Here is an 18,062-nt window from a genome sequence, read left to right on the forward strand (position 1 = left end):
GTCCTCTTGCTACAGGATGAAGGTGAGGTATAATTCGGAACTAGAAGAGAAAAATTGCTTCAGAGAATACCTTCACAGAATCTTAAAATCCATAGATCCACAAAATTACCTAAGCGTAACATTTCTTCCAAATGTTCCAAGGAATTAATGTAGGTTTCTGAAGACCCTTAAAGTGTCACAAAAATATATTTAGGAGGACTCTGGCTTTTGTCTTTAATATATTGACTGGTTTGACAGGCAGGTTTAAAATTTTTCAAAATTGAAATGTCATGGTTAATTGTCTCTTTCTCTTTCTTTCTCTTTCTCTCTCTCCGTCCTTCCCTCCCTCCCTCCTTCCCTCCTTCCTTCCTTCCTTCCTTCCTTCCTTCCTTCCTTCCCTCCCTCCCTCCTTCCCTCCTTCCTTCCTTCCTCTAGAAATCTTCCTTAAATAGGTTTCTTAAAAAATTTTTTGGCCCAAGACAGTATAGCTATTAGGAACAGGAACTCTAGATTCACATGGGCTGGGCTCAAATCTCAACTGTCATGCACTCACTCTACGACCTGGACAAGTTACTTAATCTCTCTCAGCCTCGGGGCTTTCATTTCTAAAAAGAAGGTAAAAATAGCACAACTTTCACAGGTTGTTATGACAACTAAATGAGTAAATCAATGTAAAACATTTAGAACAGCCCCTGGTATATAGTAAATCTTTAAAAAGTGTTTGTTATTGTTATTTTAAACCTAGTAGAATCAAAGCATTAGGTGGGGTATTGGTGGTAGAACATTTGGTGGAATTCAATGAATATTCTTAAATTCGTTTATATTAATTTCACTGTAAGCAGACCCAAGATTTAAACTTGCAAATGTTGCTTGGGCTAAGTTCTGCTGATCGGTTTTCCCAGCAGTTCACAAAATCAATTCTAAAGAGGTACTTGTAAAGCTTGAGTGTGCAGCGTAATCATCTGGAAGGCTTGTTTAAAATGCAGATTGCTGGGCCTCATTCCAGAGTTTGGAATGCAGTGGTTGTAGAGACGACTTGCATCTTCCTCTTTGACAAGCTGTCAGGTGCTACCCATGCTACTGTTCCACGGACCCCGCTTTGAGAACCACTGCTCTCCTGGTTTGGGGAGGTCATGGCAATTATACGGAGAAAATGATTCTCCCCTCCTCCTTTCTTTTTCTGTGAGGAGCACAGCCTTCCTGTGGTTTCTGGGAACTATAGTGTTCTTTATAAACAACTTGATCCCTTTAATTGAATTAAAGTCTCCATTTACTACTTGGATTTCATCTGTGCAAGTACTTCCCAGATAGTTCATCTTTGGCCTAGAGCATTGGTGTTTTGTTTGTTTTGTGTTTTGTTTTGCTTTTTCATTTGGTTAGGAGCATTAACTTTCCATGAGACACATCACTTTTTGCTTCCTGGTAGTGGTTACATCAATTACCGCAGTGTGATCTTAGGCAAGTTTTCTAATCTATCCTTAGTTCCTGTATCTGCAAAAAAGGTTGGGAGAGTTGAATGAAATATTGCAAAGGAGGTCCTTAGTGTGTACTTGACCCAGAGCAGTGGCCCAATAAATGTGAGTTATTAGTATGCAACAAACGAAACACAAAGCTGAGAACTGGATCTAATGAGCAAAGTAATTGAAAAGTAAATGACAAGAAAATATCATTTCTTTTAAAGGGATGAGAGTGTGGATTTTAATTTTGATCAGATCAAGGAAACCAAAGCCCCAGTTATTTCACTTGAACACCTAACAATATCATGCATGATTAAGACCAACTTACCAGAGTATTTTGATTTGTTTCAACTTGAGGGACTTTCTACCTCCCAAAGTGCTGGGATTATAGGCATGAGCTACCACCTTGGGCTGGGTCCTTACACTTTTATAACCACAGCCCTGCTCATGGACGTTATTCTGGAAGAAAAGTTTTTAAAAAAACCCCAAAATATCTAACTGGAAACTCTAGAGCAGTGGCCCTCAAACTGTAGCTTGCCGCAGAATTACCTGCAGGGCTCATTTAAACTAAGATCAGTAAACCCACTCCAGAGTTTCCAACTCAGTGAGTCTGGGGCGTGGCACAAAAGTTTGCATTTCTAACTTGTTCTTAGGTGATGATGATGTTGCTGGTCTTGGAATTCCATGTTAACAACCGGATTTAGAGAATCTATGAGGTCAAAATGTTGGGAAAGAAGAAACTAATGAGCTGTTCGAGTGTAATTCTACTGCTAACCTGTGGAAGCCATGGAGATAATATTAGATACCACTTGGCGGAGTAGTGTGAGGACTAAATAAGAAATTATAGACCGGGTGTGGTGGCTCAGCCTGTAATCCCTGCACTTTGGGAGGCAGAGGTGAGGGAATTGCCCGAGCCCCAGGTTTGAGAACAGCCTGGGCAACTTGGTAAAACCTTATCTCTACAATAAATCAAAAAACTAGCTGGGTGTGGTAGCACATGCCTATAGTTCTAGCACGCACATATTAATTCTGGTTATTTGGAAGCCTGAGACAGAAGGACCGCTGGAGCCCAGCAGGTCAACGCTGGGGTGACGTGAGTGTGCCACTGCACTCCAGACTGGGAGATGAAGCGAGACTCCAATTCAAAAAAAGAAAGAAAGAAATTATATGTAAAGCACTTAGACGATCTCCAACAATGGTAGGTACTCCTGATGCTATTATTTGGCACCCTTTCTGCTTTCAAAATTCAGTAAGTAGCCAGGCTCGGTGGCTCAGCCTGTAATCCTGCGCCTTTAGGAGGCTGAGGTGAGTGGATTGCCCGAGCCTGCGGGTTCGAGACCCACCTGGGCAGGCGAGACTTCATCTCTACAATAAAATAAAAAAATTAGCCAGGCGTGGTAGCACGCACCTGTAATTCCGGCTACTCGGAAGGCCAAGGCGGAAGGATCACTGGAGCCCAGCAGGTCGAGGCTGCGATGGCTGGGAGAGGCCACTGCACTGCAGTCTAGGCGACAGAGCAAGACTCCAACTCAAAAAAAAAAAAAAAAAAAAAATCCAATAAGTTATTACTGAGCAGTAAGTAGGCATTGGGAATATAAAGGTGTGTGAAAGCCAGGCTTGCTCTCCGTTCTCATGGAGTTTATAGTCTGCTATTGATGAAATAATCAGTTAAAAGAAAAACTTTTGACAAATTGAACTTAACAGGGCTTATGTGAGCAGAGAAAACTCACAAATCAGAACCAGGAGTTCAGAAAACTCAGTTCTGCAACGTGGGCAGGCAGCATTTATAGACAGAAAAACAGAAGAGAGGTACAGAGACAGCTTAACTGATTACAGTTCAGTATTTGCCTTATTTCACGTGGTTTGATCAGTTGGCAGCCTGTGATTGGCTGAAGCTGGGATGCTATCTGTTATAAAATATACTCTGAAGTTAGGTTTTCAGTTTATTTACCTACGAAGTTGGGTTGTAATTTGTTATGTAGAGAGTCAAGGTACAGAGGCAGCCTTAGGCCAAAATTAGTTTCATTTAACATAGTCAAATCAAATAAAATGACAGCCAGGGCAAGTACTCAGAAAACAAGGTACAAAGTGTTATGAGTACATGTGAAATGGAAACTTAACCAGTATTTTCTGACTCTGAATTTTTTCACTGTCTGCTTTAGAGAATGAACTCTCACCAACTAGAAATTCATGTGAGTTGACCATCATCTGTCCTCGAGGAACAAGTAACCTCTTCAAGTTATTTCACATGGTCAGAGACAGTGAAAAACCACAATAGACAATGTTTTTCCACTTCTAGTTTTTCTTTTCAAATTGTGGTAAAATCCACATAACATAAATGTTACCACTTTAACCATTCCTATGTGTACAGTTCAGTACTTTCATATTGTGCAACCAACCTCCAGAACTCTTTTCATCTAGCGAAACTGAAATTCTTACACCTATTAGACAACAACTTCCCATTGTCCCCTCTCCCCAGACTCTGGAAACTACTACTCTGCTTTGTCTCTATGAATTTGATACTCATATGAGTGTAATCCTACTGTATTTGTAATTTTATGACAGATTTATCTCACTTAGCATAAGGTTCTCAAGTTTCATCATGTTGTAGCATGCCAGAATTTTTTCTTTTTAAAGGTCAATAATAGGCCGGGCTCGGTGGCTCAGCCTGTAATCCCAGCAATTAAGGAGGCCGAGGCGAGTGGATTGCCTGAGCCCGCAGGTTCTAGACCAGCCTGGGCAACTTGGTGAGACCTCGTCTCCACAATAAATAAAAAATTTGCCGGGTGTGATAGCACGTGCCTGTAGTTCCAACTACTTGGAAGGCTGAGGTGGAAGGATTGCAGGAGCCCAGCAGGTCGATGCTGGGGTGAGTGTGAGTGTGCCACTGCACTCCAGCCTAGGCGATGAAGTGAGACTCTAACTAAAAAAAAAAATTCCTTTGTATGTATAATATTCCTTTGTATGTACAGTATATATACCACATTATGTTAATTGTTCATTCATCGATGGACACTTGGGTTGCTTCTGGCTGTTGTAAATAGCGGTCCATAAACATGTGCAAATAACGTTCCATAAACACAAACATATCTTTGAGACCCTGCTTTCAATTCTTTTGCTTATATACCCAGAAGTTGAATGATTGGGGCATATGGTATTTCTATTTTAAATTTGGTGAGGAACTCATGCTGTTTTCCATAGCAGCTGCACTATTTTCCATTTTCATCAATTGTGCATAAGAGTTCTAATCTTTACATTCTTGTCAACACTTGCTTTCTGATTTTTTTGACAGTAGCCCTCCTAATGGGTATGAGATTTTGATTTACATTTCCCTGATGGTTAGTGATGTTAAACTTCTTTTCAGATGTTTATTGGCCATTTGGAGATCTTCTTCTGGGAAATATCTATTCGAGTCCTTTGCCCATTTTATAAATCAGGATGTGTAAATTTTTTTGTAGTTAAGTTGTAGGAGTTTTGAAAATATAAAATATATTCTGGGCATTATTAACCACTTATCAGATATATGACTTGCAAATATTTTCTCCCTGCCTTTTTACTCTGATTTTGTTGAGTCTGAGAATCACTCTGTTGCCCATACTGGAGTCCAGTGGCACGCTCAGGGCTTTGCGCAGCCTTGACCTGCTAGGCTCAGGTGATTCTTCTGTCTCAGTCTTCCAATTAGCTGGGACTACAGGTACACACCATCGTGCCTGTATAATCTTGATATTTTTGTAGAGACGAGGTCTTGCCATGCTGCCCAGGCTGGTGTCAAGCTCCTGGGCAGCATGGCTAGTCTCGAACCCATGGGCTTATGCAATCCTCTCGCCTTGGTCTCCCAAAGGGCTGGGATTTTAAGGGTGAGCCACCATGCCCAGCCAGAAGTTTTAAATTTTGATGTTGTTCAATTTATGTATATTTTTTCTCTTGTGTGGCCTGTGCTTTTGTTATCACTTCCAAGAAATCACTGCCAAATCTAATGTTATGAAACTTTGCCTCTATGTTTTCTTCTAAGTGTTTTTTAGTTTTAGCTCTTATGTTCAGGTCTTTAATTCATTATGAGCTAATTATTGTATATGGTGTAATACTCTCTTCAGCTATGTCTAATTTCTGTTTTACCTATCCATAGAGTTTTTAAATTTCAACAATTATATTTTCGTTTACTAAAAAATTAACTTGATTCTTTTGTGAATCTGCCTGGTTATTTTGATAGTATTTTTTGCTTGCTTAATTATAAATACTCTATTTTTAAATTTCAGAAACATTTCTGTATATTTACAATTTGTTTCTGATCGTTTAGTATCTGAGGTCTTTTGGGGAAGGAGTTCTAAATATGTTTTTTGTGGTTTCTGTGAACTCTCACCCATGATGGCTTATTTTCTTGGGTATTTGCTGATCTTTTGTTATTAATTTATATTTTATTTAGTCAATTAATCATTCAACAAATAGATATTGAGCACTTACTCTCTGTATCCCCTTCGTGGAGTTTACATGGGAGTCAGGGGGGGAGAGATTAAACAAGATAAATAAGTCATGTAATTTTTTGTAATATGTTGGATATTGTATAAAGTATGAATTGCTGGGTTAGAGTTTTTTGTTTTTTGTCTGTTTAAAATGCTGGATAGGATGGCCAGAAAAGTCTTCGTTTAAAAGATGAATTTTGGCCTGGTATGGTGGCTCATGCCCATAATCCCAGCACTTTGGGAGACCGAGGCAAGAGGATTGCCCAAGCCCATGGGTTCGAGACTAGTTTGGGCAACTTGGCAGGATCTCATCTCTACAATAAATAAAAATTAGCCGGGCATGGTGGCACACGCCTGTAATTCCAGCTACTTGGAAGGCTGAGGTGGAAGGATTGCCAGAACCCAGTAGGTCAAGGCTGCAGTGGCCACGAGTCTGCCACTGCACTCCAGCCAGGGTGACAGAGTGAGACTCCGACTCAAAAAAAAAAAAGATGAATTTTGAGTAAATGTCTCAAGTCAAGGATCTAGACAGACAGAGAGTTGGAAGAACATTACAGGTGGAGAAAATAGTAAATGAGAAGCCCTGAGATGGCCTTTGACTTTCCAGGTCAGAGAGGAATCAAGGAGGCCAACATGGCTACAATGGTGAACAATAGGGAACGGATGGGGAGATGAGGTCAGAAAGGTATTGAGGACCAGATTATACAGAGCCTTGCAGGTCATAGAAAAGACTTTGGCTTTTATTCTGATCAAGTTGGGAATCCACTGGAAGATTGTGTTCAGAGGAACTACACCCTTTAACTTACGCTTTAACAGAATCATCTGGCTTCTGTATTGAGAATAGATCAAAAGGAGGCACATGTGGAAGCAGGGGCCAACTTGAAAGTTCTTTCAGTCATACAGAAAGGACACGAGTTGGCTCAGACCATGGTAGTGGCAATGGGGATGGTGAGAAATAGTCACATTATCTACATACCTATACTTTTAAATTTTGAGGTAGAACCAACAGGACTTTCAGGATTTTATGGGGAGGGTGAGAGAGAAAGGAAAGCATTAAGAAAAACTTCTAATTGGCCTGAGAAGGATGAAATTGCCAGGAACTGAGATGAGGAGACTCCTGGGCAGGGAGATTTGTGAAAAGAGAAAATCAAGAGCTCAGTTTAAGATATGTTAAATGTTTGATGCAATTTGTCATCCAATCAGGGATGGCCAGTAGGTAGTTGAATCTATGAGTCTAGAGTTCTGGCAGAGATATAAGGTAGAGATATAAATTTGGAAGTGTCAGCATAGAAATGGTACTTTAAGCCTTAAGGCTGGACGAATTACTTAGGGAGAAAATGTAATAGAGAAGGTCTGAAGACTAAGCCCAGGAACTTTCCAAAGTTTAGAAATCAAGAAAATGAGGAGGAAGCAGGGGACCAAAAAAAGAACAACCAGGAAAGTAGAAGGAAAAAACCCAGACATCTGTGGTGTTCTACAATCCAAGTGAGACAAGTGATTAAAAGAATGTCAATGGTTGATGACAGGCCAGGTAATATGAAGACTAAAACATGTTCAATGGGTTTAGTCTCATGAAGGGCATTTGATATCTCTGTAGAAGTAGTCTCAGGGAGATACTAGGGATAAAATCCTGGTCAGAGTGGGTTCAAGAGAGAACATGGGTATACCCATGTTTATAGCAACATTATTCTCAATAGCCAAAAAGTGGAAAAGCCCAAATGTCCATAGATGGATAAATTGATAAGCAAAATGTGGTATATACCTACAATGGAATATTATTTAGCCTGAAAAAGGAAAGAAATTCAGACACATGCTACAACATAGATGGAACTTGAGAACATCATGCTTAATAAATATGCCATTTACAAAATCACAAATATGATATGATTCCATTCATAAGAAGTACACAGAGTAGTGAAATTCTGAGAGACAGGAAGGAGAATGGTGGTTGTCAGAGCTTGAGGGAGGAGAGAAGAGGGAATTTGCTATTTAAATGGATATAAGAATTTTAGTTTTGTAAGAAGAAAAAGTTATGAAGATTGGCTACATAATAATGTGAATATAGTTGGCACTACTGAAATATACACTTAAAAATGTTTTGCTTTCTTTTGAGTCAGAGTCTCACTCTGTCTCACAGACTGGAGTGCAGTGGCATGCTCACAGTCACCACAGCCTCGACCTGCTGGACTCAGGCAGTCCTTCCACCTCAACCTTCCAAGTAGCTGGATCTACATGCGTGCACCACCATGCCCGGCTAATTTTTTTGTTTTTTTGTTTTTTTTTAAGAAGGAGTCTCACTTTGCCGCCCAGGCTGGAGTGCAGTGGAAAACTCACATCCACCGCAACCTTGACCTGCTGGACTCGGGTTATCCTTCTTAGTCTTCCAGTAGGTGGTCAGAGTGGGTTCAAGAGAGAACATGGGTACACCCATGTTTATAGCAACATTAACACCTGGCTAATTTTTCTTGATTTATTGTAGAGACGAGGTCTCACCAAGTTCGAGACTGGTCTCGAACCCCTGGGCTCAGGCAATTTTCTTTCCTTGGCCTCCCAAAGTGCTAGGATTACAGACTTGAGCCACTGGGCCTGGCCGTATTTTTTTTTTTAATATATTGTAGAGATGAGGTCTCATCAAGGCCCAGGCTGATCTCGAACTCCTGGACTCAGGCAAGCCTCTCCCCTGTGCTTGCCAAAGTGCTGGGATTACAGGCATGAACCACCATGCCCAGTGGAAAAAATGATGAAGATGGTAAATTTTATGTTTGTGTATTTATCATGATTAGAAATAAGAAAGTTGCAAAAGTGAGGGAGAGAAATTGAAGATGGAAAACATAGAACATTTCGAGGAGTTTTTCTGTGAAGGAAAGGAGAAACATGGTGGTAGAGGCAGGACAAAGGTGTTTTGTTCTTGTGATCCTACGTTTTCTGCTCATATTTACAAAGATTTATGTTTATCAGCATAAGAAAGCTTGCATATATAGATTCTCCTCTTTCAGTGTTATGCACACAAGTAGGCCTGAGTCAGGAATGTCCAGGTGAGAAACATGAAGATGAGTTTTTGCACTCATAAAAATGGAATAATAATATTAACTACACCTAGGTTAGTGATGATTACTTAAAAATACATAAAAAGTATGTTCTTTGGTACTTAGTACTGAATAAATGTTAGATATAGTTATTATGAGTTATTGTTTACTATTTACTACTTGGAAAAGGCAAAGGTTAAATTTTTATATTACCTTTAAATGAGTGAATTACTTAGGAAACACTATTAGCCTACTTTATTAGAATGACAGATGATTAAACAAATTTAGTGGCAATTCCTTTGTCTATATCTCTTATTCTTTTTCATTTGATCCCTAGATCTTTTCTGATGGAGTTATGATAAACAGAAAATTTCCCCCTCAAATTTGATTTGGTTGTGTTTTGCTATATATGAAAACAAGGAAAATTATATTTTTATAAAGCAATGGTTGCTTGTGAGCAGGAAAATATCTCCCTGTTTGACAAGGAAAATGTGTAAATTTTCCAGAACCTTTGCCTTGGACCATGGAGAAAAACAAAAAACAAGAAACACAATTTGCTTTAGCTTTTTTGAAAGACCCTGGTTATCCAGTTTCCAAGAAAAAGGCAAGCTCAATTTTGTGAATCACCATTTGATGTGAGCAAAATGAAGTCTTTATAATATTCTTAATTTGGTTTCTGAAAAAGATTTAGATAATTGGGCAATTTACAAAAGAGTACGTTCTATCTGTGGCCAAATCTGCTTTTTTCTTTGGGTTGCAGAATTCTCTGCCCCCTGGTGGCCTTCCTCTTTCCTCCTGGTGTGTGTGTGTGTGTGTGTGTGTGTGTGTGTGTGTGTGTGTGGCGTGCGTGCGTGCGTGTGTGTGTGTGTGTGTGTGTTTAATACTACAGTACTGTGTTTTGCATTTGGAGGCTGTTTTGAGAGTGAGGCAGTCTGGTTCCTGAACACCAGACGCTATTGCTAATTGCATTTGCCCAGATGGGGAGAGGGGTCCCTCAGCTTACAGGATTTATTATAATTTCAGAAATTTACTCTCAGAGTGAAGCAAGGGAGAGGATTGCTTTCCAAATTGAAGGAATTATGTTACAGGCATTTGATTGTGTGAGGAGGCAGAATCACAGAACAGGAAGGAAATCCTCAGAAGTTATTTAATCCAATCTGGACTCCAGAAGACATTTCAGGACAGATGGGCAGTATTCTAACTCTACGTTTTATCTTCCTGTCTCTTTTGGAGGATAGTGAAATAATTCTTTTAAAAATGTTATTTGTCAGAAATATAGGATTATTCTAGAACATTTGGAAAATGCTGAAAATATAATGAAGAAAATTAAAATCACTTGTGGCCCCACCATTCAGCGATAATCACTATTCATGTTTTGATTTAACTTCTACTAGTATTTTTTGATAGAGAGAAGTTAAATATAAAGTTTGCCTGGTATATGTAATAAAGTAAGCTTCTTCAGATAGCATAGAGCAGAAGTTGGCAAAATATGGAAAATATGACTTGTGGGCTAAATCCAGCCCACATCCTGTGGGCTTGTATTGCCCGCGGGCTAAGAATGGTTTTACATTTTTATATTTTGGAGGGAGTGGAGGCATCTTGCTGTGTCACCCAGGCTGGTCTCAAAATCCTGGCATCAAGTGATCCTCCTGCCTCAGCCTCCCAAAGTGCTGTGATTACAGGTGTGAGCCACCAGGCTTGGCCGGTTTTACATTTTTAAATGATTGGGAAAAAAAAACCCAAAGTAATAGTATTTCCAGACATGTGAAAAATTTCAAATTTCAGTGACCATAAATAAAATTTTATTGGAACACAGTCATGTGTATTCATGTGCATCTTGTCTACGGCTGTTTTTTGTGCCACAGTGGTAGAATTAAATAGTTGTGACAGAGACTGTAGCACTATAAAGCCTAAAATATTTACAGTTGGGTCCTTTACAGAAAATTTGCCAACCCTTGGTACAAAGTAAGCATCTTCTAATACCCTTAAATGTTTTCTAAAAACAGACAGAAACTATTGTTTGTATAGTTTCATGAGATTAATTTTATTCTCCCTCATTCTCCTACTCACAAAAATATTTTTACAAGGGTCTTTAAAAATATATTTATAGGCTAGGCTTGGTGGCTCAGCCTATTATCCCAGCACTTTGGGAGGCCAAGGCTAGTGGATTGCCTGAACCAATGGATTTGAGACCAGCCCAGGCAGATTGGCAAGACCTTGTCTCTAGAGCAAATAAAAAATTAGCCAGGCGTAGTAGCGCGCGCCTATAGTTCTGGTTACTTGGAAGGCTGAGGCGGAAGGATCATCGGAGCCCAGCAGGGCAAGGCTGCAGTGGCCAGGAGGTTGCCACTGCACTCCAGCCTGGACAATGGAGTGAGACTCTGACTCAAAAAACCCCAAAACATATATATATATAATTTTTATCCTAATAATTAAAATATACCCAAAAGTAGAGAGTTCAATACTGCCGCATGTCCATTGCCCGGATTCGATCATTGTCAAGATTTTGCCACATTTACTGAATAAAAATCCTTTTAATTTTCTTGTTCAGCCAGGAGCGGTGGCTCACGCCTGTAATCCCAACACTTTGGGAGGCAAAGATGAGAGGATTGCCTAAACCCAGGGGTTCAAGACCAGCCTGGGCAACTTGGTGAGACCTCGTCTCTACAGTAAAAATCAAAAAATTAGATGGGCATGGTGGCACATGCCTGTTGTTCCAGCTACTTGGAAGTCTGAAGCAGAAGGATCACCTGAGCCCAGCAGGTCGAGGTTGCAGTGACTGTGAACATGCCACTGTACTCCAGCCTGGGCAACAGAATGAGACTCCGACACACATACACAAAATTTCTTGCTCAAATATTTTAAAGCAAATTATAGAGATCATGTAACTTTATTCCACTTCAGCAGTGTTTCTCCAAAAGTTATAAAAGTGTCCATGTTCATGATGAATATCAAAGTAAATAAAAACAATATGGATGTTTGTAAATACATGAGGTACAAAGTGGAAATCTTTTTTTCCCCCCACGTCTCTCTTTCTGCTCCCCTGCCAATTTAGTGGGTATCTTTTTAGTCATTTTCTTATGGGTATAGAAATAAAGTTTTTCAGAACTTAGATTAACCACTTTAAAATAATTGTGGAATAATGGAATAGGAGAAGAGACCCAAATGCAAGCACAAGTGTCAACTTTCTAAACTTGTACTTTAACTAATCAAGAATGAGGACTGTGACCCTCTGAAGTTATTGGTTAGAGTGGGCTATGTTTTTTGCTTTAAATGCTACCCATTGCCAAGAAACTCACATCAGAAACTAAGACTGGGAAGGTGGTATGGTGGGGACACTCCTTTTACAGTCCTTTGCCACCACCCAACTTAATTTCTCAGGTAACAGGTAAATACACACAGTAAATTATAGGGATCTTATGTCAGGCTCCCCAGAATGAGAGTCATTGATTTAATCTGCCTCATTATTTCTTAATTAATATTTTTCTTTGAGTCAGGGTCTCACTCTGTCACCAGGCTGGAGTGCAGTGGCACCATCACGGCTCGCCACAGTTGACCTTCAGGGCTCAAGCAATCCTCCTGCCTCAGCCTCCTGAATAGCTGGGACTTCCGGTGCATGTCACCACACCCAGCTAATTTTTTAATTTTTCTGTAGAGAAGAGGTCTTGCTATGCTGCTTCAGCTGGTCTTGAACTCCTGGGCTCAAATTATCCTCCTGTCTCAGCCTCCCAAAAGTGCTGAGATTACAGGCGTGAGCCACTGTACCTGGCCTATTTCTTAACTTTTTATTTTAAAACCAAAGCTCAAATTTGGAGAAAGATAGCATAAATAGTTTAATGAACTACTGTATACCCTTCACCCAGATTCACCAGTTACTTTTGTGCCATATTTGTTTTATCTCTATATATTTACATTTATTACTATTGTTGTTATTTTTGCTAACGAGTGACAGATGTCACAGCTCTTTACTCCTAAATCTTTCCGTGTGTAAGTACATTTTTTTTGAGATGCTGCCTTTTAGAGTATGCACTGAAACCTTGGGCAAGAGCCTTCAGTATCTGCCAAACGCAACTTCATTTTGACATTGAGTTCACATGAGTGGGTTGTTTGTGGAATTACCTTATCATTTTTGAACTATCAGCTGAAAAATTACACATTCTCTTCATTTTTCTGAAGTAAAAATACTTACCATGGGATTTTTGAGTGTTAGGATCTGGAGTGAAATTTTTTTGTTCTGTTTTTTTCTTTCTCTGAAATGGACATATAGTTTTAAAAAACAGCTTTATTGAGATATTAGATAACATAAAATCTATGCTTTTATGGTGTACAAGTCAGTGGTTTTTGGGATATTTACATGTTGTGCAATTGTCACCACTATCTAATTACAGAACATTTTCATCATCCCCAAATGACTTTATACCCATTAGTGGTGATTTCTTCTCTCTCAAGTCTTTGGAAATCACTAATTCTACTCTCTGTCTCTATAGATTTGCTTTTTCTGGACATCTCATAGAAATGGAATTATATAATATTTGGCTTTTTGTGTCTGACTGCTTGTACTAGCATGATGTTTAAAATGTCCATCTCTGTTGTAGCATGTAGTAACACTTCATTTCTTTCCTTTTTCTTCTTTTTTTATTTTTGAGTAGAGGTCTCACTTTGTTGTCCAGGTTGGAGTGTAGTGGCACGATCACAGCTCACTGCAGCCTCCACCTCCTGGGCTCAGGTGATCTTCTCGCCTTGGCCTCCTGAGTAGCTGAGACTACAGGTATGTGCCACCAGGCCTGGCTAATTTTATGATTTTCTGTAGAGATGAGGTCTCACTATGTTTCCCAGGCTGGTCTCAAACTCCTGAGCTCACCCAGTTCTCCCACCTCAGCCTCCCAAAGTGCTGGTATTATAGACATGAGCCACCATGCCTGACCTTCAATACTTCATTTCTGTGGCCAAATATTCTTTTATATGGATATATTACATTTTGTTTATTCATTCATCGTTTGGTGGACATGTGTTGTTTTCATTTCTTGACTATTATGAATCATGCTGCAATAAACATATGTGACAAATTTTTGTGTGGAAATATGTTTTCAATTATCTTAGATTTATGCCTAGATATGTAATAAATGGGTCATTTGGCAATTATATTTAACCTTTTAAAGAAAATTTCTGAGGAACTGCTAGACTAATTTCCCAAGTGGTTGCAATATTTCACAATCTCACTAGCAATGTATGAATATTTCCATTTTTTTCATGCTTACCAACGCTTGTTACTGTCCATCTTTTTGAGAATAGCCATCCTAATGTGAGTGAATTTTCCTGACTGTTTACTCCTAAATCTTTCAGTGTATAAGTGCACTTTTTGAGACACTTCCTTTTAGAGTATACACTAAATGAAGCCTTGGGCAATAATCTTCAGTGTCTGCTAGATGGAACTTCATTTTCACAGAGTTCACTGTAGTTTTGATTTGCATTTCCCTAAGGATATTGAGTATCTTTTTATGTACTTATTAGCCATTTTTGTATCTTTTCAGAATGTCTATTTGCCCATTTTTTGGTTGGGTTATTTGTCCTCTCGTTATTGAGTTTTAAGAGTTCTTTATATATTCTGAAGAGAAGTCTCTTATCACATATATGATTTAAAATATTTTCTTTCATTCTGTGAGAGGTCTTCCATTTTCTTGATCGTGTCTTTTGAAACACAATGGTTTTTAGTTTTAATGAAAATTCAATTAATTTATATGTATTTTTGTCATTTGTACTTTTGGGATCATGTCTAAGAAACTGTTGCTAATCCTAAATTATTGAGATTTATGCCTATGTGTTCTTCTAGAAAAGTTTTAAAGTTTTAATACTTACATTCAGGTCTATAACCCATGTTGATTTAAATTTTGCATATGGTGTGAGGTAGGGGTATGTGGTATTTTTAAGAATAAAAGTATTTAAGAAAAATATTTAAGAGTAAAAAAATTTTAAGAATAAAAAGTATTTTAAAAATAAGTTTGTAGTCACAATGAACGAACAGTTTTCAAATTCTTAATATTTGTTGTTTCAAAATTTGTATGCCTGAAGGCTAGAAATATAAATGGATCATCATTAGACTGAATTAAAAAAGAAATCCAAAACCAAAGTGAGATTGTCCCTTTATAAAAAGATCCGGTGGTGGAATTGTCAGCTGGCTGTTGCCCATGGCATTCTGTATGACAAAGCATTCCATATCCCAATTGTTTGATTGCTCTACTAACTTTGTGCATATTCATGTACTTTTTGACCTTCCCCCTCCATCTCATTTTTTCGTAAGAAAGTTAAAAACAGTCATAAAGGCCGGGTGCAGTGGCTCACACCTATAATCGCAACACTTTGGGAAGCCGAGGTGAAAGGATTGTTTGAGCCAAAGAGTTTGCAATCAGTCTGGGTAACATAGCGAGACCTCATCCCTATAAAAAAACAAAAAAAATAGACGTGTGTGGTGACATGTGCCTGTAGTCCCAGCTATTCGGGAGGCTGAGGTAGCAGGATTGCTTGAGCCCTGGAGTTTGAGGCTGTGGTGAACTGTGATCCTGTCACTGCATTCCAGCCTGGGTGACAGAGTAAGACCCTGACTCAAAAAAAAAAAAGTCATACAGATCTAAGTTATACATTTTAAATAATCAGGCAACTAAAAAATAACATAATTTAAAATATCCAACTAAAAACATATTCAAAAATGAACCCTGAACCCCAAAACAGCTTTTATACATATTACACGAAGATGAGTGAATTTTAGTTTCTAGTTCCTATTTTCAGAAGTCATAGAAATTTGAGAGTTTCTGCTAGATGCATTTTCCTAGCTACTTATTTTTATATTTAAGTTCGTGAAGGTAGGCACTTTGTCTTAATCATCTTTGTTTTTACTTTTGCTGTCCCCAGGGTGGTTGTTTATGCTTGTATGGATTGTGTAGTACACAACTCTATAGGGTGCCCGGAGCTGAGCAGTGCACATCTGCCTAACTGTACACGGCAGCCCTGACCAGCCCAATAAACCATAGGCAGCAAGTTTTGATATTTACCTGTTGAGTTGAAATGAATTCCCAGAAATTCCCTCTAAAATCACCAATAGATTTTTAGTTGGCAGGATGCATTGAGACAGGCGGTAAACCCTGGACCAGATTCATGTTTGCATCAAATGCCTCTGTTCTATCTTTTAGCCTATGTTAGGGTGGACTCTGGTCTTTGTTCTACTAAAGCCCACGACTGAGTTAACCAAGGAAGAATCCTTGGGCTGGTAGTCCACACTTGGAAGTCCACACTTGGCAGGGTATCAGGTGACTGACTTCATCCATGTTGCAATGTTTCCTTACATCTGGAGGCCGTGGTGTCGAACATCTTCGTCCCTAGCTATCTACCTTGTGTGTACCCTGCATTCCTTCCTTTTCATCATGCAGAATTGAACTTGGCTTTGAAGTAAACAATATTGGTTTTTGAGTGACCCAGCAGCGGTTATATTTTGGTGAGAGTTTTCTTCTCCACCCAATTCTTGTTTCCCATTTCTCTCCCCATTACTGTCCCCACCCCCTCTAGCTTACTCTACCCAATTACCATGCCAGAAACCATTCTTGTCCGTCTCCTTTCCCAAAGAGATGCTTCTTTTATTCAACTGCTTAAATAAGTAAAACAAAGTTTCCTTTCCCCAAACCACCTGCTCAAAATACAAGCGGGAGACCAATTATAACCCAGAAGACAAATCCCCTTTGAACAGCTGATCCAGAGAGTGGATTTGGAGGCTTATCTTTGGTCTGAATCACAGGGTCGTGCCAGGGTCATCCCCAGAGCAAATCGTACCCTTGGCTTCCACTGAGCTTACCCTGAAATGTGCAAACTGGGTCTCTTTCTCATGGATTTTGAAGCTATTTAGTGAAGGCTGCTCATTTGATGTACTAATCAGCATCTTGACAGAACACAGGTGAAGAGTTTAAAAGTTTGCCTTTCTATTGCAAGGCTTTAGGTTACTTTCTAATTATGTCCTTATAATCACAGACAGAGGCCTGTGGCTGTAAACCTAAAAAAAAAAAGTAACTCCCAAAGAACAAGGCAGTACGTCTCAGACTTTTATGCGTATACAAATCATCCTGGGATGTTGTTCAATGTGGATGTTTATTCTGTAGGTCTGGGGCAGGGCTGAGATTCTGCATTTCTAACAAGTCATCAGGTGATGCTAATGTTGTGGTTCACAGACTGCACATTGAGTACCCTGCTTTATGCCCAGCCTGCCGGGAAACTTCTTGTTTGAGGCATAATTAGTGAAACTTGGTATTCATTAACTACTGCCCAAGGACTTCCTCTGCACAACTGCCCAAACTCAACTGAACATTCCTTTATTTTTGCCATCCTCTACGTAGTTCAAATATATATAGTTGCACTCATCATCTTGAATGATATTTATTTGTTTACACGTCTGCCTCCTAGGATCTGAGCATGTAGGGGTAAGAGAGCTTATTCCCACTCATCTTTGGATCAAGGGCATCTAGAAGCGCAACTGGAAGAAAAACAGGCACGCCACAAGCATTCACTGAATAAAGGAAACATTGCTAGATTAAATTCATACAATTAAAAACTTCTAGCTGTCCCAAACATCATAAACAAGATACAAAAGCAAATGAAAAACTGAGAAAAATATTGGCAGTGTGTTAAGATCTCTAACAAGTTGTTATGAGTTGAGTTGGGTGCACAAAAAGATATGTCAGAGTCCCAACCCACAGTACTTTGGGATGTGCCCTTATGTGGAAATAGAGTCTTTGCAGATATCATTAGTTAATTTGAGGTCTTGCTGGAGTAGGGTGGGAGATCAGTGTACTATGACTGGTGTCAAAAGAGGAGACATGGATGCAGAGGGAGAACCTCATGGGTAGAGGGAAGCAGAGATTCATTGATGCAGTCACAAGCCAAGGAACACCTGGGGCTGCTGCCAGAAACTGGAAGAGGCAAGAAAGGACACTTTCCGGAAACTCCGGAAGGAGCATGGCCTGGCCAACCCTTGGAGTTTAGACTTCTTTTCTTCAGAACCATAAGAAAATACATTTCTGTTGTTTTAAATCACCTAGTTTATAGTTGTTTTTTTTTTTTAAATAGCAGCCCTAGGAGACTGACATATAAGCAACAAGAAA

This window comes from Carlito syrichta, unplaced genomic scaffold (genome assembly GCF_000164805.1).
Source record: "Carlito syrichta isolate Samal-C Ts95f unplaced genomic scaffold, Tarsius_syrichta-2.0.1 Scaffold314063, whole genome shotgun sequence".
Lineage (NCBI taxonomy): Eukaryota > Metazoa > Chordata > Mammalia > Primates > Tarsiidae > Carlito > Carlito syrichta.